We start from the raw sequence: 26,957 nt of genomic DNA, 5'->3' as shown, positions 1-26,957 counted from the left end.
TTGGCCTTTTTATCATGTAATCAATATTGGTCCTTTGGTCTTGTGATCAGTTTTGGTCGGTTGGTCCTGTGACCAGTATTGATCCTTTGATATGTATTGGTCCTATTACCCTGTGATCGGTATTGGTCCTTTGGTCCTGTGACCAGTATTGATCCTTTGATATGTATTGGTCCTTTTACCCTGTGATCGGTATTGGTCCTTTGGTCCTGTGACCAGTATTGATCCTTTGATATGTATTGGTCCTTTTACCCTGTGATCGGTATTGGTCCTGTGACAAGTATTGATCCTTTGATATGTATTGGTTCTTTTACCCTGTGATTGGTATTGATCCTTTGGTCCTGTGATCAGTATTGATCCTTTGATATGTATTGGTCCTATTACCCTGTGATCAGTATTGGTCCTTTGGTCCTGAGACTAGTATTGATCCTTTGATATGTATTGGTCCTTTTACCCTGTGATCGGTTTTGGTCCTTTGGTCCTGTGACCAGTATTGATCCTTTAAATTGTATTGGTGCTATTACCCTGTGATCGGTACTGGTCCTTTGGTCCTGTGACCAGTATTGATCCTTTGAAATGTATTGGTGCTATTACCCTGTGATCGGTATTGGTCCTTTGGTCCTGTGACCGGTATTGATCCTTTGATATGTATTGGTCCTTTTACCCTGTGATCGGTATTGGTCCTTTGGTCCTGTGACCAGTATTGATCCTTTGATATGTATTGGTCCTTTTACCCTGTGATCGGTATTGGTCCTTTGGTCCTGTGACCAGTATTGATCCTTTGATATGTATTGGTCCTATTACCCTGTGATCGGTATTGGTCCTTTGGTCCTGTGACCAGTATTGATCCTTTGATATGTATTGGTCCTTTTACCCTGTGATCGGTAATGGTCCTTTGGTCCTGTGACCAGTATTGATCCTTTGATATGTATTGGTCCTTTTACCCTGTGATCGGTATTGGTCCTGTGACCAGTATTGATCCTTTGATATGTATTGGTCCTTTTACCCTGTGATCGGTATTGATCCTTTGGTCCTGTGATCAGTATTGATCCTTTGATATGTATTGGTCCTTTTACCCTGTGATCGGTATTGGTCCTGTGATCAGTAGTGATCCTTTGATATGTATTGGTCCTTTTACCCTGTGATCGGTATTGATCCTTTTGTCCTGTGACCAGTATTGATCCTTTTGATATGTATTGGTCCTGACGGCTACAAATTGGTTAAAAAGAAAGAAGCAGAGATGGTGCTGGTGAAGTAAGGGCTTGTAGTAACCTGTAGCCGGTATCAGGCAGAGAAGGAAGGCTGCGATGTAGACAGATGAAGCTGATTGTACATGTGAATGTCAGCTCCTGCTCCTCCCTCCCTCCCCCATAAAAGAGTTGAGTGATCTCCATCCACACCGTGCAGCGCTGCACACACATTGTAAAGTCGGCGTTATATGTGTGTGTCTGTAGGATGAGATGAGAGCTGGAGCATGGTGTACATAGCTCCCGACCTGTGCCATCCTCACCCACAGACAGTGCTTTGAATTGTCAGCTCCTGTGACCAGCGATCTCCGTGTCTCCCCTATAGACAATGCCTGCTCCTGTTTTCTGCAGGATCCCCCCCAGGAGCATGCCATTGTGGAATGGAGTTGACAGCAAGCAGGATTGCTAGTTTGCCATCGCAGCCGTTGGATGGACGGAGTATTGATGCTCCTTGGTACCCATCTGATGACTGATCGGGACACTAGTTTGGCACATCCATTCTACAGAGGGCAAAGCGTGTCTCCAGGTAATGGGCAGGAACGTTTCCTGTGACAGGTGCCTTGTCTGAACTGAATGCACACCTCTCATCACACATTGCCTCCAACCAAGGGCAAAGGACACTGACCTGGACCAGCAGCCCCCAACATTTCAAGGATCCAAAGAAAAACAGGAATAATTAAGTAAGCAGAACACAGACAGGTAAGGATTCCTCCTTTTTGATTTGGTGTTGGCATTTTATCCTTCACCCAGGAAAATGATGGCTTCAGGAGAAGTGTTGGTGCTCCACAATAAGGTGCTATTCAAGTGTTCCAGCAGAGGGTTAAACAATAAGGTGCTATTCAAGTGTTCCAGCAGAGGGTTAAACAATAAGGTGCTATTCAAGTGTTCCAGCAGAGGGTTAAACAATAAGGTGCCATTCCAGCAGGCATAGATAGATCTCCATCCTATAGGGTGTATAAGGCATGATTTCCTCTAACCTGTTGTCATAGTGGAGGCAAGCATTCTACACTGTCCTTATCTCAGAGCCTATGTAGACTCCTATGGCTTTCCTTCTTTTTTAATTAGGAAATGTGTTTTTTGGCTTGCAGTAGCTAGGCTGTTAGAAGGGTCCAGTAATTTAGATTTCACAATTTACCTCTCCACAAGCTGCAGCCTATTGAAGTATGGACCTGTTCATCAGTGTGGTTATGGAACAGGCTTCAGATTCTGTATCACAAGCAGCAGCCTCTCATCATGGACTGGAAAAACTGTAAGCATTTTTACAATTACTTGCTCCTGCTTTTCCCCCCTAAATTGCTAGAGGGGCCAAGCTGGTCTTCATCCAGCTGCATGATGAAGGCTGAACCCTATAGCCAGCCTGAGAAGTACTACACTCCACAATTTAGGATGTGTAAATTGATTTTCATTTGTCTTTTCTCTGTTATTATCTCAGATAACAAAGGCTTAGCTCAGTCATGCAGCAGACATTGATGGATGAGGGGCATCTTTGGGGTAGCATGGGTTTGGCAAGATCCACTGTCCTAAATGTAATGCTGATATTTTATAGAGAAATATGGAGGCATCAGCACATTTTCTATATGAAATGAGAGTCCACTGGAAGACCCATTGGCATTTTTTTAGAACTGCCCCCCCTAAGAGCAATGCCCAACTGAAACATATAAGATGGGCGTCAATATCCCTGTTGGTAATTTCATAATTGGCCAACGTCAGCAAAGAGATCATTTTTGGTCGGCTACATCAAGTCCCATGAAGGGTTAATGGGCTGCAGTGGTTTTAGCTTTGGTACTGTGTACAAGTCAGGGGAAGCAGAATGGGTCATGCCACCTCCTTGTGGTTTTATCAAGTATGTTACCCAGGCAGGTGATGCCTGAGTTGTTGAATCCTGACAAATCCTATGATGCAGAGCTGTTTGCGTGCAAATTGTGGTGATTAAACTCAGCTCACATCCTGTGCTAGAGTTGGATGGTCTCTGAGTGCTGAGTACATGTGCTGAGCAGTATGGCTGAAAGGACTCGTGCTCACTGGTTCAGGTAAATACAGGGTAATGGTGTGAAATGAGCCATGGTTAATATTCTATTAAAATAAATGAAAAAGAAAAAAAGCTACCAGCTAACCGGTGCCAACCAGTGAGATATATATTTTCTAAATGCATGGTCATATAGAATACACTAATTAGCTTGGGTCGATAAATTGTCAACATGCCCAGACACTAATAAAACGTAATAATAATTTTATACATGCGTTTCATGTCATCAGCAATGGGTTCCATTTAGTTGTAAACTCTGGTAATCATCAATATAATTGAACTAAAATTCTAAACAAACACACAAAGTGCCTACAAGTTCCACTATTTAATGACTGAATGGTTCAACTCTTGTAGAGATTTTGTATTGCTTTTCGTAAATAGTCAACATTTTCCAGCAGGTTGGAAAATTGTTGCATACAGAATTATTATTCTTTTAATTGTAACTATATAGTCCTAAAAACTTCTGGATTCATTCAATTTATATCAGTCCATGTCCCAAGAGGAGTTTGCAGTCTATTGTTCTCATTACAATCATGCAGAGGCAGAGCTTATTGACTGTTTTCCATTATCCAGCTATATAGAAGTAGAATTTTTTTTCTTTCTTTTTCTGGGTGTTCTTAGCAAAGTGAAATGTTGCCAATATTCCCTTGCAAAGAGCCTATTTGCCTTTATTAAATCAACATCAGTATCACTGTATTGATTCAAACTTGGGAGCCAGGGTGGCAAGGAAACAGTGCTGTAACTTAGTGTGCTGGGTATCCCTTTTCTAGGCTTAGGCCTCGTACACACTACCGTGTGTACACTTTCGGCCGAAAAAGCCGACTAATTCCTCGTCGAGCCAAATAGAGAACATGTTCTCTATTTCCTCGTTGTTCAATGAGGAAAGTTGGCTCGCCGAGATCCTCGGCGGCTTCACACAGAACTCGACGAGCAAAACAATGAGTTTGCCCGTCGAGTTCCTCGGACGTGTGTACGGGGCCTCACAGAATCCATCAAGAAACTTGGTGGGAGAGCTTTTTTTCCGAGGAAACCGGTCGTGTGTACGCTTTTCATCGAGGAAACTGTCGAGGAACTCGACGAGCAAAAAAGAGAACAAGTTCTCTTTTTCCTCGACGGGAGTCTCAATTTCCTCGTCGTGTTCCTCGTCGGGCTGGTTTTCGACGAGAAACACGTTCGTGTGTATGCTAATAAACGCGCGCATGCTCAGAATAAAGTATGAGACGGGAGCGCACCTTCGGTAAAAGTAGCGTTTGTAATGTGGATATCACATTTGTCACGCTGTAACAGACTGAAAAGTACAAATCGTCTCTTACCAAATTTTTACTTAACACGCAGTAAGATGAGATTAGCAAAAGCAGCCCCAAGGGTTTTGCCAGTGGAATCGAGCTTCCCCTGCCGTTGTATGTGTTGTATGTCACCGCGTTTGAGAACGAGGAGATTTGGTCTTGACAGTGTGTACGCAAAGAAAGCTTGACAAGTTTCTCGACAAGCCTAACAAGGAACTCGTCGAGGAAAACGATGTGTCTTTTCCAACGAGTTCCTCGGTCGTGTGTACGAGGCCTTATACTACCAGTTAGTTCAAGTGAGGCACAAAAATCCCATACTAGCGCAACTACCGTATTTATCGGCGTATAACACGCACAAGCGTATAACACGCACCCTAACTTTAAGAGGGAAGTTTCAGAGAAAAAAACTTTCTATAGCCCTCTACGTATAACGCGCAGGCACAGTTTACCCTCTATTTTCAGGGTAAAAAAGTGAGTGTTATACGCCAATAAATACAGTATTTACTATTTTAACTACTATTGATTTAATTACTATTTACCTAGGACAAAAAAAAATAAAGTGAGTCTGATATCGGCATTTTAAAACATCCATTTTTACCTGACTAGGGGTTGGAGATTATGGAGTTGATTCACTCAAGACAAATAGAATTGCACTTTGCAAGGAAATTTGCCCCAGAGCTTAGTGAATGAGGTGAAGCTCTGTTGACTTCCATCAACCAATTAGGTGCAAGCACAAATACTTTTTTTTAATTTTCCTTTCCGTTGATTGGGTACCATTGTCACCGTATTCACTAAGCCCTGGAGAAAATTCACTTACAAAGCCAACAACCTGTTTCCCTATAGGTGGTGATTCCGCTGGTATATAGACATTGAGAGCGATGCCTTATTTTTTAAGGTTTTCTGTTTAATGACCGGTCAGCAAATTACTGGCGCTGTAATAACTAATTGTTTTTTTCAGAAAGTAGTGTGTTGCTCTGTTTGTCTTTCAGTAGATGTTATGATTTTTTTTTTTAGAAGGTGAGGAATCAGCTAAGGAAAGATCTATTTAGTATTTTACAGAGCGTATACTGACACTGCAGGTCTACTTGGATTCTCATTGTGAGGGGTCTCTCCGGCAGTACGGTGGGAATGTTGCAGCACGCATCTAGGCAAAAGCTGTTTTTACATGATAATGATTTCCAGTAGCTGCTGACCCAGGCCAAGTTCCAACTTGCTTCCTGTAGGTATAAAAACTACATATCTCAGTGCCAATCTATTGAGGCATCAGTGCTGTTACTCATACTCCGTGTTGCTTCTGCTAGGAGCCAAAGATGAGTCATTACTTTTGGGCACAGTGGCATACTGATTAAGATGCAGCTTTATCATGATGAAAACTTTGATCGGGGGAATAGTGATGTGGCTCTTCAAAATAAAGCGCAGGTTTCTCGGTGAGGCAGACAATGACTTAAAGAAGGAAGCCTTGAAACCTTAGAAATTGCAGGTTTCAGGTCCAATGCGTCATGTCTGGTTGACATTGACAGTTACTTTCAAAAGCCGAAAGCTATTTTTAAATGGAAATGTCTGAAAGATAGTTAATTAAAATATTACATACCAAAGCACCATCACTTAGAAAGCTAAAGCTGAATTCCAGGCAGAAATGATGAAAACAGTTATGTATTTTATATTTAGTATTTTTAGATGCAGCTAGTGCATGCACCTAAATTTGAATTGGTATCAGCCTTTTGTATACCTAATGCCGCGTACATACGATCATTTTTCGGCATGAAAAAAAACGACATTTTTCGGCATGTAGAAAAAACAAAGTTTTTCCAACTTCATCATTAAAACGACGTTGCCCACACACCATCGTTTTTTAAAAAGTGCTCTAGCAAAGCGCGGTGACGTACAACACGTACGACGGCACTATAAAGGGGAAGTTCCATGCGGATGACGCCACTCTTTGGGCTGCTTTAGCTGATTCCGTGTTAGTAAAAGACGATTTGCGCTTTTCTGTCTGTTACAGCGTGATGAATGTGCTTACTCCATTATGAACGGTAGTTTTACCAGAACGAGCGCTCCCGTCTCATAACTTGCTTCTGAGCATGCGCTGGTTTTTAGCGTCGTTTTAGCCCACACACGATAATTTTTTACAACCCGAAAAATGACATAGTTTAAAACGTCGTTAAAAAAATACAGCATGTTCGAAAAAAAAAAAATTGTCGTTTTTCAGAACCCGAAAAATAATGTGAAGCCCACACACAATCATTTTAAATTACATTTTTTTTAAAACCACGTTTTTTTAATGCCGAAAAATGATCGTGTGTACGCGGCATAAGTACCTTGGAAGTCAGACTCAGAGAGGGTGTTGTATAGGGTGACCAGATATCCCCAGTTTTGTCCCCGGATTGGATCTGAACAGGGGCTGGGGCAATTTCAAAGACAGTCAGTGCAGAATAAAAAATACATTTCAGAATTACACACCTCGTTCCGCCGCTCCTACTAGCTTAGGGGGGTGTATTTTTTCCATTATCTGTGCCCTTTTCTGATGATCATGTGCTGGTCGGAGCGGAGGGAATATTTCTTCAGTTTCGGGTGCATGCCCATTTAGCTCTGCTGACATGTTCTTCTGCCTTGGCTCAAGTCCCGGCCAGCCGCCTGCCTATCTCCTTGCCTTCCCCGGTGGAATGTTCTTCCTCTGCTCCCCACCCAGTAGTAGCCGGGGCCCAGAAAGTAAGACTTGACAGGCCGTGAGGAGGGCGGCGATGGGCAGAGAGTCACTGATTGCCGCTATTACTAGTAAAAAAAAAAATTCCCCGGATTTCATTTAAAAAATCTGGTTACCTTAAAAACACGTACTTGCTCGAGACAAATTAGGTGTGCTGCAGAGAGGAACTTGCTAATAGGAGCAGAAAGCAGAGTTACAAGAGCATATTCTGCTGCTGATCCTTCACTGTCCAATCACAGGCTGGGACAACCTGACTGTGCTACTTACCTGCTTATTTTTTATCGGGGGTTTACAGACAGTAACAGATTTCTAGTTATACACTATGGGGCAGATCCACAAAGAAATTACGCCGGCGTATCTATTGATACGCCGGCGTAATTTCAAAATTCCTGCGTCGTATCTTTGTTTTGAATCCTCAAAACAAGATACAAAGGCATCTCGGCTTGATCCGACAGGCGTACGTCTTCGTACGCCTTCGGATCTTAGATGCAATTTTTCGGCGGCAGCTAGGTGGCGCTTCCGTCGCAATCTGTGTCGAGTATGCAAATTAGCTATTTACGGCGATCCACGAACGTACGTCGGCCTGGCGCATTTTTTACGGTCATTTGCGTTCGACTTTTTCCGGCGTATAGTTAAAGCTGCTATATGGTGGCATACTCAATGTTAAGTATGGCCATCCTTCCCGCGTACAATTTTGAATTTTTTGCGTCGTTTGAGTAAGTCTTTCGCGAATAGGAATTTGCGTAGAATGACGTCACCGTCGTAAGCATTGGCTGGTTCCGGTTTAATTTCGAGCATGCGCACTGGGATACCCCCAGGGACGGCGCATGCGCAGTTAAAAAAAAACGTAGATTACGTCGGGTCACGACGTATTACCATAAAACACGCCCCCATCACAGCCATTTGAATTTCGCCCTTACGCTGAGTGTTCATGTGCATGTAAAGGCGTCCCAATACTTTTGGTAATATAGTGTATGTTGTTTCCACTCAAAATGGAGGAGCAATGGAGACATCTTTGGACAGCAGCATTGTGAATCTGGGGAGAGCATAGTAATAGATGCACTAGCAGAATATGGATGGACTTGACTGAGCCAAACTTCATATTTAGTTACAGCAACAGTTTTTTGCTTTTGGGATAAAGGTTTTAAACAAACGAATACAAGCTGACCATAGTAAGCACCCCTGTCAGTTTTAAATGGTTTGTCTTAACCCTCAACTTACTACTTTTGCTGCACAGCTTAGCAATTTGAAAAATAAAAGACTCACTGGCAAGATCACCAAGTCAAAATAAAGGAAAAAAATATAAAAAAAAGGAAAACCATCATATCTTGGAATTAGTAAGCTACAAAATAATACATTCTAGAATTTTGATCTGTGTGCACTAAAACAATGAATTTCTTATAAATAGTGAAGACTGCAAAGAAAATTAGATGTGAGTGGTCACCGTATGACCAAATGATGACATGCCACATACTTATGTTTCAGTTTCATCTGGTAGAAATGATTTCTTCTTCAGAAATGAACAATAGTATGTTTCTGAATGTGAGCTGTGTATTGTCAGTGTGTAACGACCTCCAGTGTCCTTCGAGGAGCTCTGTGGGGTTTATTTTTAAAAGCGTACTTTTTTCCCCTCCATAACTTAGTAAGCTGTATTCACATCGCTCATGTAATCAAATCAGGGGAAAATTCCTGTATTTTGTACATGAATGGGTTTTTCAAAGCGAATCGGGTATTACTTGGCTATGTGAAAATAAATGTCTTTTATTGTGGAGCCTAAAAATGTTCAATTCCTGTATTTTAAGTCTGGTTTCCAGGAAAGCACTTCTTCCACAGGGAAGAATGGTAATGCATTTAGAATGCACTGCCGTATAACCTGAAAAACACAGAGAGGTTAATGTACTTGCTTTGTGAAATGTACGAAACTCAAACACCACTCTTTTCCATTTGTAAATTTTATGAAAAGCAGACATTTTCAACTTGTTGCAACATTTTTAAAGCTGAGATCCATCTACACTTAAAGATTCACCTTGCAGTGCACCCCACCAGCACAGTAAGGTCTAATGGTAAATGAGAACGCTAAAGCCTCGTACACACAATGGGATTATCTGACGGGAATTGTGTGATGAAAGGCTGTTGTCTGAAAATCTGTACGTTTCTATGCTCCAGCGGACAATTGTTGTCGCATTTTCCGCCAACAAATGTGGGATAGCATGCTTTAAAATTGCCTGTCAACTAGGGCTGGGGAAAAAATCGATTTTAATTGTGAATCGAGTTGCATGCTCAAATCGATTCAGATTGTCAGCAAATCTATTTTTTTTATTTTTTTTCACCGTTGACACCGCGCCGGTCCTGAGGAGCTGCGGGCAGGAGTTTTTAGGCGAGGCCGCGGCTTCGGCCTAGTCCACGAGGCTGGATGCCTTGGACTAGGCCGAAGCCGCGGCCTCGCCTAAAAACTCCTGCCCGCAGCTCCTCAGGACCAGCGCGGTGTGCATCAAAAAAGAACTCGATTCGAATCGTGAATCAAGTTTTTTTTTTAAATCGCAGATTTTCTTGGGGAGAAAGTCGCCCAGGCCCTACCGTCAACAAATGTGTGTTGTCAGATTATCAGAACGTGTGTACACAAGTCCGTTGGACAAAACTCCAAAGTACAGACACGCATACTCAGAAGCAATGCTCACCATAACACAACATTAGCATAAGTTGCCCAAAGGGTGGCGCTAAAGAGCTGAAAAAAACACGTAGTTCCGTGTTTGTTGGCCGACAATTCTTTGCCGTTTGTATGCAATACAAGTTCCTGGCCAAGCCCTGTCTGCAGAAAATCCGATCGTGTGTATGAGGCTTTAGGCTGGGTTCACATCTAAGCCGCATGTGGCTCGCAGCAGGGGTCTGGTGCATCCCTGTTCTCTTTATCAGGGACGAATCAGGGCCCAATTTTTGCCTAAATTCTGACCTAAATGGAGCCAAAGATGCACAGGACTCCTGTGCAAGCCGCTTTGCAGCTCCATAGAGAGCCGGTCATAATCTCCTGTCATGCGAATTGGATGCAGGGAAACCTGCATCCAATTCGCACTAGTGTGAATCCAGCCTAAGGGTCCACCCAAATTCTGGGAGCATCGGAGAGCAGGGAAGAGTGATGGCTATTTACTTTTTAGCCAGCATTCAAACTGGAGTGTTATTTTTATCCCATTTCCCCATGCCTGACTACTCTCAACGTGGAGAAATTCAGAATCCCAGTCTTTCCCATTGTCCACAGGGCCGCCATCAGAGGGGTACAGGCATTACATCTGTACGAGGCCCGATGGTCCCCAGGGGCCCGGCTGGCCCTCTCCTGTTCTTTTATTTATTTATTTATTTGAATTTTTGCATTACACCTGTAAGGGGCCCGATGGTCCCCAGGGCCCCTTACAGGCCGGCCCCCCTCCCATTTTTATTTGCATTACACCTGTAAGGGGCACGATGGTCCCCAGGCCGCCCCCCCCCCCCGCTTATTATCTCTCTTCAGGCGAGAAGAGATTATACTTGGTTTTTTTCGCCAGCACCCCTCCCGGTTCCCTGCCTAAAGCTGTGTAAGGGGCTCCAAAATTTGTGATGGCTGCCCTGATTGTCCATGTTAACACTTATATGCTCAGTAGTACATACATTTTTTGAACATATTTAGGTGTTTTTATCCCATAGATTTCAATGGGGGCACCTATAAATGCATGGTACGTTTTTCATGTATTGGTGCATGCTGTCTCACCTGATGAACTCCTCTCTTCCTATAGAACTGCCTTTTCCCCTGGCCCAGCCCAGGAAACAACATCATGCAGCTTGAACAAAAACACTTGTATAATGTCTAAAAAAGAAATGGTTCAAAATCACCTGGATGTATACACTTTGCTCAGGTGTGAATGCAGGCTTAACCTAAGTGCTAGGTGAATTCTTAAAATTATACTAAAAACACACTGTTTAACGTGATTGTAAAGTCTTGTTTTTTTCCTATAAAAATAACAAACATGTTATACTTACCTGTTCTGTGCAGTGGATTTGCACAGAACAGCCCTGATCTTCCTCTTCTCAGGTCTCTCTACTGTGGTCATGTCCCTCCCTTCTATCGAGAGCCCCCACAACAAGCAGCTTGCTATGGGGGCACCCGAGCCGAGTCACAGCTCCCTGCATTCATTCAGACATGGAACCCCCGGGCCCACCCCCTCTCTCTCTCCTGATTGGCTGACTGACTTTGACTGGCAGCAGCAGGCTCTAATAGCACCGCTGCTGTGTCTCGGCCAATCAGGAGGAGCATCTCGGATGGCCAAGGCACTCGTGGACATCGCTGGAGAGAGATGGGGTGCATGTAAGTATTATGGGGGCTGAGGGTGGGTGCTGCACACAGAAGGTTTTTATCTTAATGCATAGAATGCATTAAGATAAAAAAAAACTTCTGCCTTCCACCCCATTTAATTTACATTGTCCCTTCTATTTCTGTATGTGGATGATGGCACTGTAATAATTAAAAAAATATATGTATACAGGTGTCATATGACCCAGATCTTTCCCAGCCTGTCTGCATGGAAACATAAACAGGAGACGCTTCTAGTTCTCTGCTGCTGGTCACATGTTTAAAATAAAAAAAATAAAAACAGCCTTTGGAATGCAGAGTAAAAATAAATAATTAATATCAATAAACTGTTTTAAATTGTCATGCCATTATATATTTGAAATTTATAGCTAGATTCATAAAGAGTTAGGCCGGTGTATCAGTAGATACGCCGACCTAACTCAGAATCTGCGCCGTCCTAAGTTTAAGTGTATTCTCAAACAGAGATACACTTAAACCTATCTAAGATACGACGGCTTGCGCCGTCGTATCTTAGGGTGCAATATTTAGGCTGGCCGCTAGGTGCCGCTTCCATTGATTTTGGCGTAGAATATGTAAATCACTAGATACGCCTATTCACAAACGTACGTGCGCCCGTCGCAGTAAAGATACGCCGTTTCCGTAATAGATAGGCCGCCTAAAGATAAAGCTGCCCCTAGGAGGCGTAGTCAATGTTAAGTATGGCCGTCGTTCCCGCGTCGAAATTTGTATATCTTACGTCGTTTGCGTAAGTCGTCCGTGAATAGGGTTGTATTTCATTTACGTCCACATCGAAATCAATAGGACCGTGCGGCATACTTAGCCGCAATGCACACTGGGATATGTAGGCAAACGGCGCATGCGCCGTTAGAAAAATACGTCAATCACGTCAGGTCAAGCCCCATTAACATAAAACACGCCCCCTCAGCTGAATTTGAATTAGCCGCCCTTACGCCCGCCCGATTTACGCTACGCCGCCGTAACTTAGCAGGCAAGTACTTTGTGAATCATGTACTTGCCTCGCTAAATTACGGCGGCGTAGTGTAAATGCCATACGCTACGCGCCGCAACTATGCGCCCGCCATCCTGAATCTAGCTACTAATCTTTATTATTTTGTTAAAATAACATTGTGTGGGTGTATTTTTGCCAGTTGCAGGCTGTGTCAGGTCCCTCCAGCCTGTGTCTTAGAATTTCAGGGAGGTGAAACATCCATCAATCTACATGTAATATCCTGCCCCCATTGTGTTTAGCATGTTAGTGGGCATGGAGGAGGGAGGGACGAAGTGGACTGTCATTTACCACTGTGTATACGCCCACATGTGTGACTCTATAGTCACTTGGGCTGCTCAGATGTGATAGGGAGGAAATGCTCAGAATAGAAACTCACTGAAAACTGAGCATGTGCAGAGTTGCCCCCCACAGATGAAAAATCCCTTGCTAAATTGGGGACATGGACAGCAGGTGGAGATAGAGAGCAGCAATATCAACCAGGATTTTTTGCAGAAAACAGATGATTTTATGATGTGGGTTTAATGACACTTTACGTATCAGTGGAGTTCAGCTTTACATCTTTTTCAGAGACACTTACCTGCTAAGTAGTTCTTTATACTATAAGCTTGCCAGTTATTATAATGTTTCTGAGCTCTTTCATATCTATAAAAAATACACTACGTGCTGTGTGTTTTATTACACCCACTACTGCATGCAATTACACTGTTTTTGTAAACCCTAGCAATTAACTTTTTTATTTACTTTACTTTGGCCTCCTAATTATGTCGTTAAAAGTGGGGTGCTTATACAGGCAAAAGAATACCTGCCATTGCTGCTAGAGATCCACTGAGATTGGGACTCCTCTGGGGAGCTGACAACACAATGCATTTGCTGCACTGAAATCCTAAGGTATCATATCAGCCCTGCTGATACCTCTGTAAACACCTTACCTCTATGTTTTGGAGATAGGGAAAGAGGGGAGGTGTTTTATAGTTTGAACCAGTAGAAAATAGCCTTAAGTGATAACTAGGCTGGCCATACATTATACACATTTCTTTTACAATTTTCTGTTATATTTATCAAAACCATATAATATGAGGTGAAACCTAAACACTTTCAATTTGTATGCAATCAGGCGGGTCCTTGCTCTACGTAGTTGAAGGTAAATCTAAGGGAAATCCAATAAGAATATTGTATATATATATATATATGTATGGCCAGCCTAATTGTCAGAATCAGCAAGTGAAAATAAAGGAAAAAAGCCTAAAATAAAAAAAATATTTAGCCACCACATTTAATGATTAGTAACTGTAATATATTGCAATTTTGTCCTTGAGTTGTTTTAAGTAGTGTTTACCAATTATTTCAATGGGCTTATTTAACACAGAAATACAAACATGTTAGATGTTCCATTTTTTAATGCACTAAATTGCAGCTAACAGAATTTAACTGCCCATTTATGAATGGGATCTTTTGTTGAAATGCTTTTTTTTATGATGTAAAAATGGTATGAAAAACCCATTAGAGAACCCCAGAAGACTATCCAACCAGTTACACTTTGTTCATTAACTTTGTCATACGTCTAATGATTTTTATGGTTCTATTATTTGTAATCTATTATTTTTATGGCTCTCCTAACAAATAATAGTGCAGAAAAAACAATATTAACATATGACTAGTGCAGCTCACGAATATTCGTATTGCGAATATTCGGCTCGAATATGGCATATTCGAGTATTCGCGATATATTTCGAATTTCGCAATGAATATTCGCAATTCCGAATATTCGCATTTTTTCAATTTTATTTTTAAAACAGATCACATCCTATCGACGTCTAAAAGCATTGCTGGTATGATTAGAGACCCTGGGCCGAGTAGCTAAGCTGAGGCGATCCTTTTATGTTGCCGAATATAAAAAAAAAAATTGCGAATTTTCGCTAATGCGAATGCGAAAATGATTGCGAATTTTCGATAACTGTGGTAGGAGAACTTTGATTGTCTCTGATGCAAAAGGGGGGGGGGGGCTTTGTGTATGTTTCTGTTATGAATATTTGTATGTTTGATATTATTTTTTTTTGTAAGAAGGAAAAAATTGCGCATACCTTAAAAAAAGGGGAGAATACAGCAGCAACTCAAAAATGTTATACAGCATAAATTAATACAAGACAGAAAATGGAGTCGCTCTACAAGAATAAAAAATATGTCTAGTGACAAGACATGTGGGCAAATTATAAAATAAGCAAGCGCAAATAACTTGTGAAATACACAGTGAAACAAATATATAAAGAAATATAGTCCCAATAATAGAAAAATAATCTTTCATAAAAATGTCTTTGATATGTGAAGTGAAAAAAAGTCCAAAGCATGCAGCATGAACGTGTTCAATCTTCAAGATGTTTGATTGACAAACGGCTGTGACAGATGGATAGAGTAAAGAATCACCACCAATGCAAAACACTTTTTATTTTCTATTGTAAAATATCAAGAATATTCTGAGCCAATCAGAGTGCTCCTTCCGCATTTGCCGAATATTCGCAATTATTTTGTATTGTAAAATATCAAGAATATTCTGAGCCAATCAGAGTGCTCCTTCCGCATTTGCCGAATATTCGCAATTATTTTGTATTGTAAAATATCAAGAATATTCTGAGCCAATCAGAGTGCTTCTTTCGCATTTGCCGAATATTCGCAATTATTTTGTATTGTAAAATATCAAGAATATTCTGAGCCAATCAGAGTGCTCCTTCCGCATTTGCCGAATATTCGCAATTATTTTGTATTGTAAAATATCAAGAATATTCTGAGCCAATCAGAGTGCTCCTTCCGCATTTGCCGAATATTCGCAATTATTTTGTATTGTAAAATATCACGAATATTCTGAGCCAATCAGAGTGCTCCTACCGCAGTTATCGAAAATTCGCAATTATTTTCGCATTCGCAATAGCGAAAATTCGCAATCATTTCATTTCGATAAAATATCACGAATATTCGAATTTAGCGAATATATCTCGAATATTCGACTATATATTCGAGATATATCGCGAAATCGAATATGGCGTATTCTGCTCAACACTACATATGACAAGTGAATCTACCATAAAAAAAAAGGAATTTTCAGGTTAAAAAACACACTAAGGGGACTGTTTAAAACACAGAGTGGATATTGCTATTTGCAGAACTACTATGGTGGTGCATTTTTTAATAAATTTGCATAGCAATTCATGCAGGGAAAGTGCATGTATGTGCATGTAGGGCAAAAAAAGAAGGAAACTTAGGCCTTGTACACACTACCGAGGAACTCGTCGGGCGAAACACATCGTTTTCCTCGTCGAGTTCCTTGTTAGGCTTGTCGAGGAACTCGACAAGCTTGCTTTGCGTACACACAGTCAAGACAAAATCTCCTCGTTCTCAAACGCGGTGACATACAACACATACAATGGCAGGGGAAGTTCGATTCCACTGGCACAACCCTTGGGGCTGCTTTTGCTAATCTCATGTGTTTGCGTGTTAAGTAAAAGTTTGTTAAGAGATGATTTGCACTTTGGGTCTGTTACAGCTTGAAAAATGTGTTATCTCCATTACAAATGCTACTTTTACTCCCGTCTCATACTTTATTCTGAGCAAGCGCGGGTTTCTTAGCATACACACGCTCGAGTTTCTCGTCGAAAACCAGCCCGACAAGGAACACGACAAGCAAATTCAGACTCCCGTCGAGGAAAAAGAGAACTTGCTCTCTTTTTTGCTCCTCGAGTTCCTCGACAGTTTCCTCGATAAAAAATGTACACACGACAGGTTTCCTCAGCAAAAAAGCTCTCCCACCAAGTTTCTTGATGGATTCTGCCGAGGAAACCGGTCGTGTGTACGAGGCCTAATGGTATCAGGCCATGTTCTGCGCTGGTTGAATGTTTTTCATTCATTTAAAGTGGAATATACCACATTTGGCCACTAGATGGTGCTGAGCATAATAGAAATTTCAATTGATACTTAGCATCATCTAGTGGCCAAATTTAGTATTTTCCCATTTAAATTAATGAAAACAAATTGACCAACATAGTATTAAAAGCATAATAAGATTGTTTTTCTTTTTTTGCTCCATTCACACAAATGAATGCACATGCACTTTCATTGAGAAAATTGCTATGCTGTTATAAATACACGTTATAAATATAATGTACAGGCATACCCCACTTTTAAGTACACAATGGGGTTTGTTTACTAAAGCTGGAAAGCGCAAAATCAGGCTCACTTCTGCTTAGAGACCAATGAGCTTATAGGTTTTATTACCAGACTTAATTGAACAAGCTGGAGTTAGAAGCTCATTGGTTTCTATGTAGAAGTGAGCCTGATTTTGTGCTTTCCAGCTTTAGTAAATAAACCCCATTGTGTACGTAAAAGTGGGATATGCCTGTATTTTACAACTCACCCAGGCCTCAACGGGTTTGGTTTACTAAAGCCAAATAGGTGGCTCACTTTACAAGGGAAGTTGCACTTCATTAGATAATCTTCCACAGAGCTTAGTAAAAGTGGTAAAATTTAGCTTTGCCCAATCACATGCAAGGAAAAAACAAAAAACGTATGATTAGATAATAGAAGTCAGCAGAGTTTCGCCTCATTCACTGAGCTCTTGGAAAGTTCACTTGCAAAGCGAACAGTCTATTTGCCTTTACTAAATCCACTCCACTGAGCAAACTCTGAGGGAACATTTAAAGGTCACGACTAATATTTGATAGTCTGTGATTTTCATGCATGGAGCCTGATTTATTAAGTAAGGTGAAGTGATCCTAAACTTGATTCAATATTGGCATGAACCTGTGCTTCAAAATTTTATGTGCAGGAAAATTTGAAAAAACATCTTCCACCGCTGTGTAGTGATTTCTCTCTATCTAAGAGATCATTTATAACTCTGCGCTCTCTAAACACTAGGAAGGCTGCATTCTGCAGCTCCATGCTGCTCCATTTTCTCATTCAGTGTTATTCCTGCAAAACATCCTCATACAGCTCCATTTTCACACACAAAAAATGCTTTTCACCTTCCTCACAGGAGACATTTTTTCTTTCTGTCAGGCTGAAAACAAATCATTTATAAGGTTTGCAGGTGAAACATTGGCACAAGAGTATTTGTAGGTGCAGACCGGTGGCGGAGTTTATTGGGACTAAAATAGGCAGTTGGGGCCCAGATTCCAAATGGGTGGGGGGTAGAGGTGCCTTGAGGATGCTCTGGAAGCTCTGTATATTAGTACTGTTTCAGGAAAAGCAATTTTAGCTTTGCAAAGCTTAGGTTTCCTTTAAAGCCCAACTCCAGGATATTCGTAACTCAACTCCCCTCTAACTAATCGCTCGTATGAAAAAAAAAACTGTCCAATGCCCATTTTTCTTCCCAGAATCCAAGGTCACATGTTAAGTAATACTTTTCTCCTCTTCTGTTTACTTCATGCGGTCCTTTTCCGGGTGTCCATATTACCACCTGCAATGTGGACACCTCTTATTGGTAAAGGCAGCACTTCCAGCACCCAGGGCTTTTGTCATAGTCTCCAGTGGTGGTGAGGTGCCCAAGAAGATAATGAACAGGCAAAAATGGCATTGAATGTGTATGAAGTAATACCTGGTACAAAATGTCATCTCACTTTGAGTACTTTTTGAAGCATGTAACCACTTGCCTACTGGGCATATTCACCCCCTTCCTGCCCGGGCCAATTTTCAGCTTTCAGGCCTCGTACACACGACCATTTTCCTCGACAGAATCCATCAAGAAACTTGGTGGCAGAGCTTTTTTACCAAGGAAAACGGTCGTGTGTATGTTTTTCGTCGAGAAAACTGCCGTGGAACTCGATGAGAAAAAAAGAAAACAAGTTCTCTTTTTCCTCGTCGGGAGTCTCAATTTCCTCGTCGTGTTTCTCGTCAGGCTGGTTTACCACGAGAAACATGTTCGTGTGTATGCTAAGAAACCCTCGCATGCTCAGAATAAAGTATGAGATGGGAGCGCACCTTCGGTAAAATTAGCGTTCGTAATGGAGATAGCACATTCGTCACGCTGTAACAGACTGAAAAGCGCGAATCGTCTCTTACCAATCTTTTACACGCAGTAACATGAGATTAGCTAAAGCAGCTCCAAGGGTTGTGCCAGTGGAATCGAACTTCCCCTTTATAGTGCCGTTGTACGTGTTGTACGTCAGCGCGTTTGAGAACGACGAGATTTTGTCTTGACAGTGTGTACGCAAAGAAAGCTTGTCAAGATTCTCGACAAGCCTAACAAGGAACTCGTCGAGGAAAACAAGGTTTCATTTACGACGAGTTCCTCGGTCGTGTGTACGAGGCCTCACTGTTGCACTTTGAATGACAATTGCATGGACATGCAACACTGTACCAGAACAAAACTGTTATCATTAGTTTCACACAAGTAGATATTTCTGGTGGTATTTAATCACCACTGGGGTTTTTATTTTTTGCTGAACAAATGAAAAACATTTTTTTTTTGCAAACAGGTAATTTTTCTCCTTCACTGATGTGCACTGATGAGGAAGCACTAATGGTCACTAATAGGCAGCGCTGATTAGCACTAATAGGCAGCACTGATAGGCACGGATGAGGAGGCACTGATGAGACTGCACTGATTTGCAGAAATGATGGGCACTGATAGGGGCACAGATGGGCACCAATAGGCGGCACTGATATGTGGCATGTATGAGGAGGCACTGATTGGCAGCACTGATGAGCACTGATTGGTAGCACTGATGGGCACTGATTGGCATTGATAGGTGGCACTTATGGGCACGGTTATGGCTGCACTGATCATCAGGACACTGGCTCTCTCCTCTCCTCATGCTTTGACAGTGTGTTTCCATCATAATCGGCTGTGATTGGACACAGCTGATCACGTGTTAAAGAGCTGCTGTGATTGCCTCTTCACCCCGATCTGTAATCAGCTGTGTCCAAAGGACACAGCGATCACAGAGCGACCTGGGTACACACTGCAGCAAGCCCATGGGGGGGTGCAGTTCTGGGAGGACATCCATAGATGTCCTCCCAGAACTGGACGATCGCACTGTAGTCGTCATTCGGCTATAGCGCGGTCAGAAAGTAGTTAAAGGCTACAAGCTTCAGATACAGCCAATGCATTTCAGGAAAAAATGCCTTGTGCAGTCAGTGTTAATGAAATCACAATGGAGTGCACAAAGGGACCTGTGTTAAGGCTTGATGAAGATGCATCTCCTAATGGCACTGTAGTCAGGAAATTAGCTTGGTTCATAGAGGAAACTTTGCTCCATTACACCGCAGAATTACTTTGGAAAAGGTGTCTGGAGTCAAGACCGAGGAATCAGGTATGAAGTTGGGTGGTAAAAGAGAAGTGTGGGCTACATAAAAAAAAAAAAACATACATACTCACCAATACAGCTGCAGCTGTCCCCCCACCAACTCCAACACTGTGAGCTGAATGATCACATGACCACTGGCCGCTCAGTTCTCTGTCCGCTCTGGGCACTGTCAGTCATTGCTCTCTGCTCTGCCCTTCCAGGGCTCACTGGAGTGAGTGGGAGCGACTGGCTCAGTTTCTCAGCAGCCCGCTGAGATGCTGGGCCAGCTGCCAGTCAGGCGTCTGGGTCAATCTTGATATTTTTTTTGGGGGTCCTTCCAGAGCCTGGAGCGGCTCTGTGGCGTCAGCCAAGAGCAAGCTTTAGCCCGTTGTCGGCTGATTCTTCTGGGTCACAAGAGAGCACAAGTAAGTGAACCAGAAGATGACAAAAAAAGCTTTGGCCATGCTTCTCTTTTAAGATAATCAATCTATCATGCTCAACACACCTGCCTGCCCTGTATCTGGAAGTTAAAATATTATTTTCCATGGTGTCAGATGCAAGACACAAATATCCATGTACAGTACACCTTCTTTTATGCATGACACCAATAAACTGAAAGAGAATCCCATGAATTGAAAAATCAGCCTGCAACCCAATGAATCCAGTGTTGGTGCCAACCATTGCATATAGAAAACAACATGAAAAGAAAGATATCAAGCCATTTGTCAGATAAATCCTTGGTAGAGTTTTCATACAGAATGAGTGTTTGTGTGTGTCTTCTATGCGTAAATGCTTAGAAAGAACATGTAGGTCTTCAATGTATATGCTTGCAGGCTGACACCCACTTCATCAATCACCCCCAGCCTAAACATATAGCTGTAATAGGTGTAATATAATGTCTGTCTTTCCAGTCTGAAAGTATACTTCATTTAGTGTAAGTCTTTTGTTGAGGCAGGTTTCTATGCATAACAAAAAAGGGCATACATCAAACAAACATACATGTCTAGCAATGTACAGTACAGAATCACCATAGAATTAGGATTGATACATTTTGTATATACTGTAAGACAGCAATCAAAACTAGATTAATAACATGAATCCTTACTGTAAGAAGTCGCCACACCCCCTGCGTTACACACCATATAACGATTTGCTAAGTATAAACTGAAATGTAAATGCTGCAATTTTATTAATGTTTCAACACTGATATCACTTTGGTTACCATAATAATGACGTATTTGGGTGACATTTTACAGTGAATATTAATGAATGTGTCCATTGCCATGTCTAGTTGGATCAAGATAAATTATGCAACCTTCTGTAGATGATAAAATGATTTAATGTTGCATGTACTAGTAATTTTTTATTTTTTTCCCTGTTCTGAATATTTTAGTCACCGTTTTAGTAAATAAAGAGAAAGAGGGGTACCTTTAAGCACAAAGTATACTGTATAGATAAAAGACGTGTTCTGGGGTCCCATGGCGGCTATCTTGGCTCCTCCCCACATCAGATAACCCCCTTGGAGAAGAGCTCTCACGAGGGGGTTACCTTGCGGGTACGCTTCCGTGTCGTACAATCGTCGTCCATAGCCGCCGGGTGTATGACTTGGCCCTGCCTTCGGCGCCTGTGTCATTGGATTTGATTGACAGCGGCGGGAGCCAGTGGCTGTGCTGCTATCAATCTATCCCATGAAGAGCCGAAAAGCTGTGGAGAGAGTGACACGGGATCACGTCCACTGAAATTTGGGGCTTAGGTAAGTAAAACTGGGGGGCTGGGGGGCCGGACAGTGCAAGGTTCTTTTCACCTTAATGCATAGGATGCATTAGACCCCTTTCACACTGGTGCGGTTTGCAGACGCTATAGCACTTAAAATAGCGCCTGCAAACCCGACCTGAAGCAGCGGCTGCTGTTTCTTCAGTGTGAAAGCCCAGAGCGGTGCACTAGCAGGACGGAAAAAAAGTCCTGCTAGCCGCATCTTTAGAGCGGTGAAGAAGCGGTGTGTTTACCGCTCTTCCACCGCTCCTGCCCATTGAAAGCAATGGGACACTGTGGCTATACCGCTGGCAGAGATGCTTTGCGGTGGTTTTTAACTCTTTTCCGGTCGCTAGCGCAGGGTTAGCCGCTAGTTAATAGAACTGAGATGCTATTACAGGCTCCCATCAAGAGTGCCTGACTATACCCCCCTTTCCACACAGCTCCTCCATTCATAGAAACCATACTATACTTTCTATGTATGACACAGGATCTATGGATGATTGAAAAGTCCACTCCCTACATTCATAAACTGTATTTCATTCATAGATTATTATTTATTTTTTTAATATACAATAGGTAAGCATAGGTTTTAAATAATACATTGTTTGTATACATTTCATACATCAGACCAAAAAAAGATTGACAACTGAGAAAAATGGATTTAACTCCAAAAAGGGAAAGTCCCTCCAAATGAGTGGCAGTTGAGAGCTATGTCTGTATTTATTATATTATCTCTCATAAGCCACCGTTTATAGGGCAGTCTTGGTAAAGGGGCATCGCCAAGCATTAAAATGTACAAATTCTAATAGTGCTCCTTATTTTGGTTCCCTCAGTCTGTTACATCTGTATACTTGTGGCTACAGCAAATGGCCTATGGAAAATATATATAGAAATGTTGAAGAGTCGGACAATTTATTACTGTTCCAGAACTGTGAAATGATCTTTTATTTGTCTTCTTTGTTGCTCTGCACAGTTAAAAAAGCGGCCATGAATATAAAGCAGAAAACAGATTCCACCATTAACAAATGATTTTATTCGAATTTACTGCAACTATGGCACGATAAAAAAGGGGCTGTACATAAAGGTGGCCCTATTCAGGTGCTCTTAGGGTAGCATAATATCTACAGGCTTGCAATAAATTAGTTACCAAGCAGATATCTACTGCCTGACTGATTATTGCTACACTGCTGTAAGGCTTCCTTGCAGTGGCGGTTCGTCCATAGAGGGCGCTGGAGCGCCGCCCCCTCTGGCTCTCACCGCCACTGAGTCTAATAACATAGATTCATGCATTGCACAAATCTATGTTATTGTCACCGCTGCGCTGTTCTATTCAGATGGCCGGACATGAGGCGCCGACCATCTGAATAACGGCAGCTGGTTGGCTGTATGGAAGTGCCTATCAGAGTACAGCCCTCGGGTCCCCGGAAGCTTATCCTCGGAACGCACGGGGTGTGCGTTTCTTGGATAAGACTGACAGGCGTCTCAGCCAATCAGGTTGGCCAGTTCTGGCTACCGGTAACTTGATTGGCTGAAGCGTCATCGAGGGCGGAAGAAGACATCGAGGGTTGAGGACGTGGATGGTTGACTCCAGTAAAGGTAAGTGTCGGGCGGGGGGTGGAAAGGGGCACAGCGGCGACGAAGGGCACAGTGACATCAATGGGCACAGTGGCGACAATAGGCACAGTGGGGACATTGGGGACAATTGGCACAGCGGCATGAATGTGGGCACAGTGGCGACAATTAAAGGGCACAGTGACGACAATAGGCACAGTAGGGACAATGAGCACAGTGGGGACAATTGGCACAGCGGCATGAATGGGCACAGTGGCGACAATGGGCACAATGGCGACAATTAAAGGGCACAGTGGTGACAATTGGCACAGTGGCGACAATTGATGGCACAGTTGCTGTGTTGGATGGCACGGCACAGTGGCTGAGTTTGATGGCGTGGTACAGTGGTGACAATTGATGTTACAGTGGCTGCGTTTGATGGCATGGCACGGTGGCTGCGTTTAATGGCATGGCACAGTGGTGCGAATTGATGGCACAGTGGCTGCGTTCGATGGCATGGCATAGTGACTGCATTTAATGGCATGGAACAGTGGTGCGAATTCATGGCACAGTGACTGCGTTTGATGGCATGGCATAGTGACTGCATTTGATGGCATGGAACAGTGATGACAATTCATGGCACAGTGGCTGCGTTTGATGGCATGGCCTAGTGACTGCATTTGATGGCATGGAACAGTGGTGACAATTCATGGCACAGTGACTGCGTTTGATGGCATGGCATAGTGACTGCATTTGATGGCATGGCACTGTGGTGCGAATTGATGGCACAGTGGCTGCGTTTGATGGCATGGCACAGTGGTGACAATTGATGGCACAGTGGCTGCATTTGATGGGCACAGTGAGGCTGCAATTTTTTTTTCCGTTTGCGCCCACCCAAAAAATGTTGAGCACCAGCCGCCACTGCTTCCTTGACACTGGTGGTGGGGGTGATGGGGGTTGGGGGTAAAAACAGGTGGTTGAGCCATGGATTTACCAATGCCCAAGCCGCTCACCTAAACTCAGATGAGGCTGTTCACATGATGCATCGCTATGCTCATTGCCCATTCTAGTCAATATTGTGACACATTAGTCCAATTGATAGAGAAAAAAAACCAGTACCTACTTTGTGAATCTTATGTTTTGCAAATTCTTACAATATCTTTTCCAATATGTACAGTAAGTGAAAAAGTGTATTGGTAATGTGCAGCGTGCAGTAACTACGGTAATATCAATCAATCTCATTTGGGATTACTCTGGTCAGATATGGGAACATGTAATTTTTAGGGATTACTTTACTTTGCTTATGATTATTATTATTGCCAAGTATACTGCCTTAATAAATATACCTAATAGAGACTTGTGCATCAGATATAGCAGGCATATAAAAAACAAACAAATTGAATGTATCTTTAATGCAACAATTTTAAGTACCTGTATTTCTGTTTATGTTGGCCTTCCCTAATAAAGAAGCACTCAGAATGAATGAAGGGGAGTCACCAAGCAAATACAACAGTGCTGCAAGTCTGACACTATAAACATGCCTACAGGTAGGGAGAGCACAGGAATAACCTCATCAGCCTGCTTGCTGCTCCTTCCATGGCCAATCAGGAGGGGGTGGCTTGTGGTTGGTTGCTGACCGGGCTTTATTGCATAGCTGTAGTAGAGGAAGTGTGAATGCTGTCTAAGCTGTGGTGTCTGGCAGGGGTGCTTTGAACAAAGACTGGTTAAGCATTCAGATGGGCAAGTAAGAGCTTCACATGTATGACTTTCACTCATGTATTTAGCCAAGTGCCAGGCAGAGGCGGCTCTAGACTTTTTGCGAGGCCTTAGGCATAACTTTGACATGAGGCCCCACTCACGCCCCTAATGGAAAAAATAATTTAAGCGATAAAAAAAAACTGCATAAATTGCATATTTTAAGAGCCTTAAAGTGCTGGTTTCAGTGTCCTCTCTTTCAGTGCTTGCGTCAGGGCACTTTTTCTCAGTGGGGGTCAGTGCTCTGTCTCTATCAGTGCTGTACCTAGGTGAGAAGAGGTCCCTGTCCCCAGGTGAGATGGGGGTCCCTGTCCCCAGGTGAGAAGAGGTCCCTGTCCCCAGGTGAGAAGGGAGTCCATGTCCACAGGTGAAAAGGGAGTCCATGTCCCCAGGTGAGAAGGGAGTACCTATCCCCAGGTGAGAAGGGAGTCCCTGTCCCCAGGTGAGAAGGGAGTCCCTGTCCCCAGGGGAGATGGGGGGATGGAGTGGGAAATGGGCTTGTGTGTAGGGGATATGGAGTCTCACTCACCATGAGCAAGTATGCAGGGGACTCTTCCATGGCTGCCTGGACTTCCTTCAGCTGTACAGACAGGGTTATCAGCATATCTCCGAGTCGAGGGACAATGATCTGTGTATGATGGGAGAAAGGGAGGGGGTGGCTGGCAGATAAGCCTGCGGCGTCCTCTGGCTTTCATACGGCTGCACCTGTGTGCTTAAACTTTGCGCGAGAGAAGTATACAGTGCTCCAGATGCAGCCGACTGGGGGGGGGGGGCGGAGCTCTGGTTGGGGATGACTCTGGGCTGAGTGGTGCTGCATGGAGAAGGAGAGAGCGACCCGGAGGAGCCAATGATCACCGGCCAAGCACACAGGCAGGGAATTTAATAGAGAGTGACTGCGAGCAGCCAGTGCAGTAGAGGCAGGAGTTCTGCTACTCCCTCTGTCCTCCAGCCACTTGGGCGCTGCTATTCCTACCCATCTCAAGCTCTTTAATTAGGCAAATTAGGTGGTTGCGGGGCCCCTGTGTTAGGCCTTAGGCGACCGCCTAATTTGCCTAATTAGAGAGCCGCCTCTGGTGCCAGGAACTCTGATTTAATATTGTAGTAATGATTGCACTCCTGGTGTGCTTCAGATTTTAATTGCGTTCCAATTTCCTATCTATTACTAAGTTTCTCATGTGCACTACATGACAATGAAGGAGCTTCTTAATCTCAACTTTGAGCTCCTCCACTGCATTGACCAGCTCTGCTCTGTGTAGCATTTTCTGGTGAATTTATGGTGGGTGGGTGATCAGGGCTTTTGATGCCCTGAACTCGATGTGGGTAAATTATACTGGGCATCATTCAGCCTGGAAGAGAAATGGAACTTGAATCCCAGAGAGGGTGAGTCTTTGGGCAAGAGATTTAGAGCAAAGGTAAGTGTAGCAGCTGGTGGAGGCGCTTTTTAATTCGTACAGCTCTCAGGGGATCCAGTTTTTTTTCTTTATTTCTCATACTGGAATTGGGCTTTTAATCTGTATTATAGTGTAAAAAAAAACTGCCTGATTTAATAGGGCAGTAAAACAATCAATACTGATTTGAAGTCAGTTATTTTTTAGAAGATGGATGAAAGAGCAATACTATGAATGCTGCTCTTTGCTTTTTTAAGTACGATTAGATATAGGTGCAATAACTAATAGTGTTTAACTTGCTGAAATAGTTCATTACACCCTGCTGCTGTTCTCGAGGTTATATGTTCAGAGTGATCTTCTTTTCCTATTTAATTTAATTCACTGTGACTTAATTCTCAATAAGAGCTCACCCCTACTAGTTTATTCAAAATCATTAAAGGTTTATATATATATATTTTTTTTTTCGTTTTTATTTTTTAAGGATGGCATTTGAAGGTCATTTTGAAAATGTTCAGTGTACAGACCATTCTCACTGGTTATTACATTTTGTGTCTTGAGCTATTTCTTTTCCTTATTTTTACCACTGGATGTGACTCTCTTATTCTCTTAGGTTATAGGTCTATTCATAT

The 26,957-nt window shown here is 42.7% G+C and overlaps 1 protein-coding gene across 1 annotated transcript in view; it reads left to right on the top strand.

Annotated features, from left to right (window-relative positions):
* Window positions 1-1,399: 1,399 nt before the first annotated feature.
* Window positions 1,400-26,957, top strand: part of CALN1 (calneuron 1) — a 360,637-nt gene continuing 335,079 nt past the window's right edge. Inside the window, exon 1 of the mRNA XM_040336748.1 lies at window positions 1,400-1,943. The gene's annotated coding sequence lies outside the window, so the exon portion shown is untranslated. The remainder of the gene's footprint in view (window positions 1,944-26,957) is intronic.

This window comes from Rana temporaria, chromosome 2, assembly GCF_905171775.1.
Source record: "Rana temporaria chromosome 2, aRanTem1.1, whole genome shotgun sequence".
Classification (NCBI taxonomy): Eukaryota; Metazoa; Chordata; class Amphibia; order Anura; family Ranidae; genus Rana; species Rana temporaria.
Note: the sequence above shows the minus strand (reverse complement) of the source record. Positions and strands in the feature narration are given on the sequence as shown.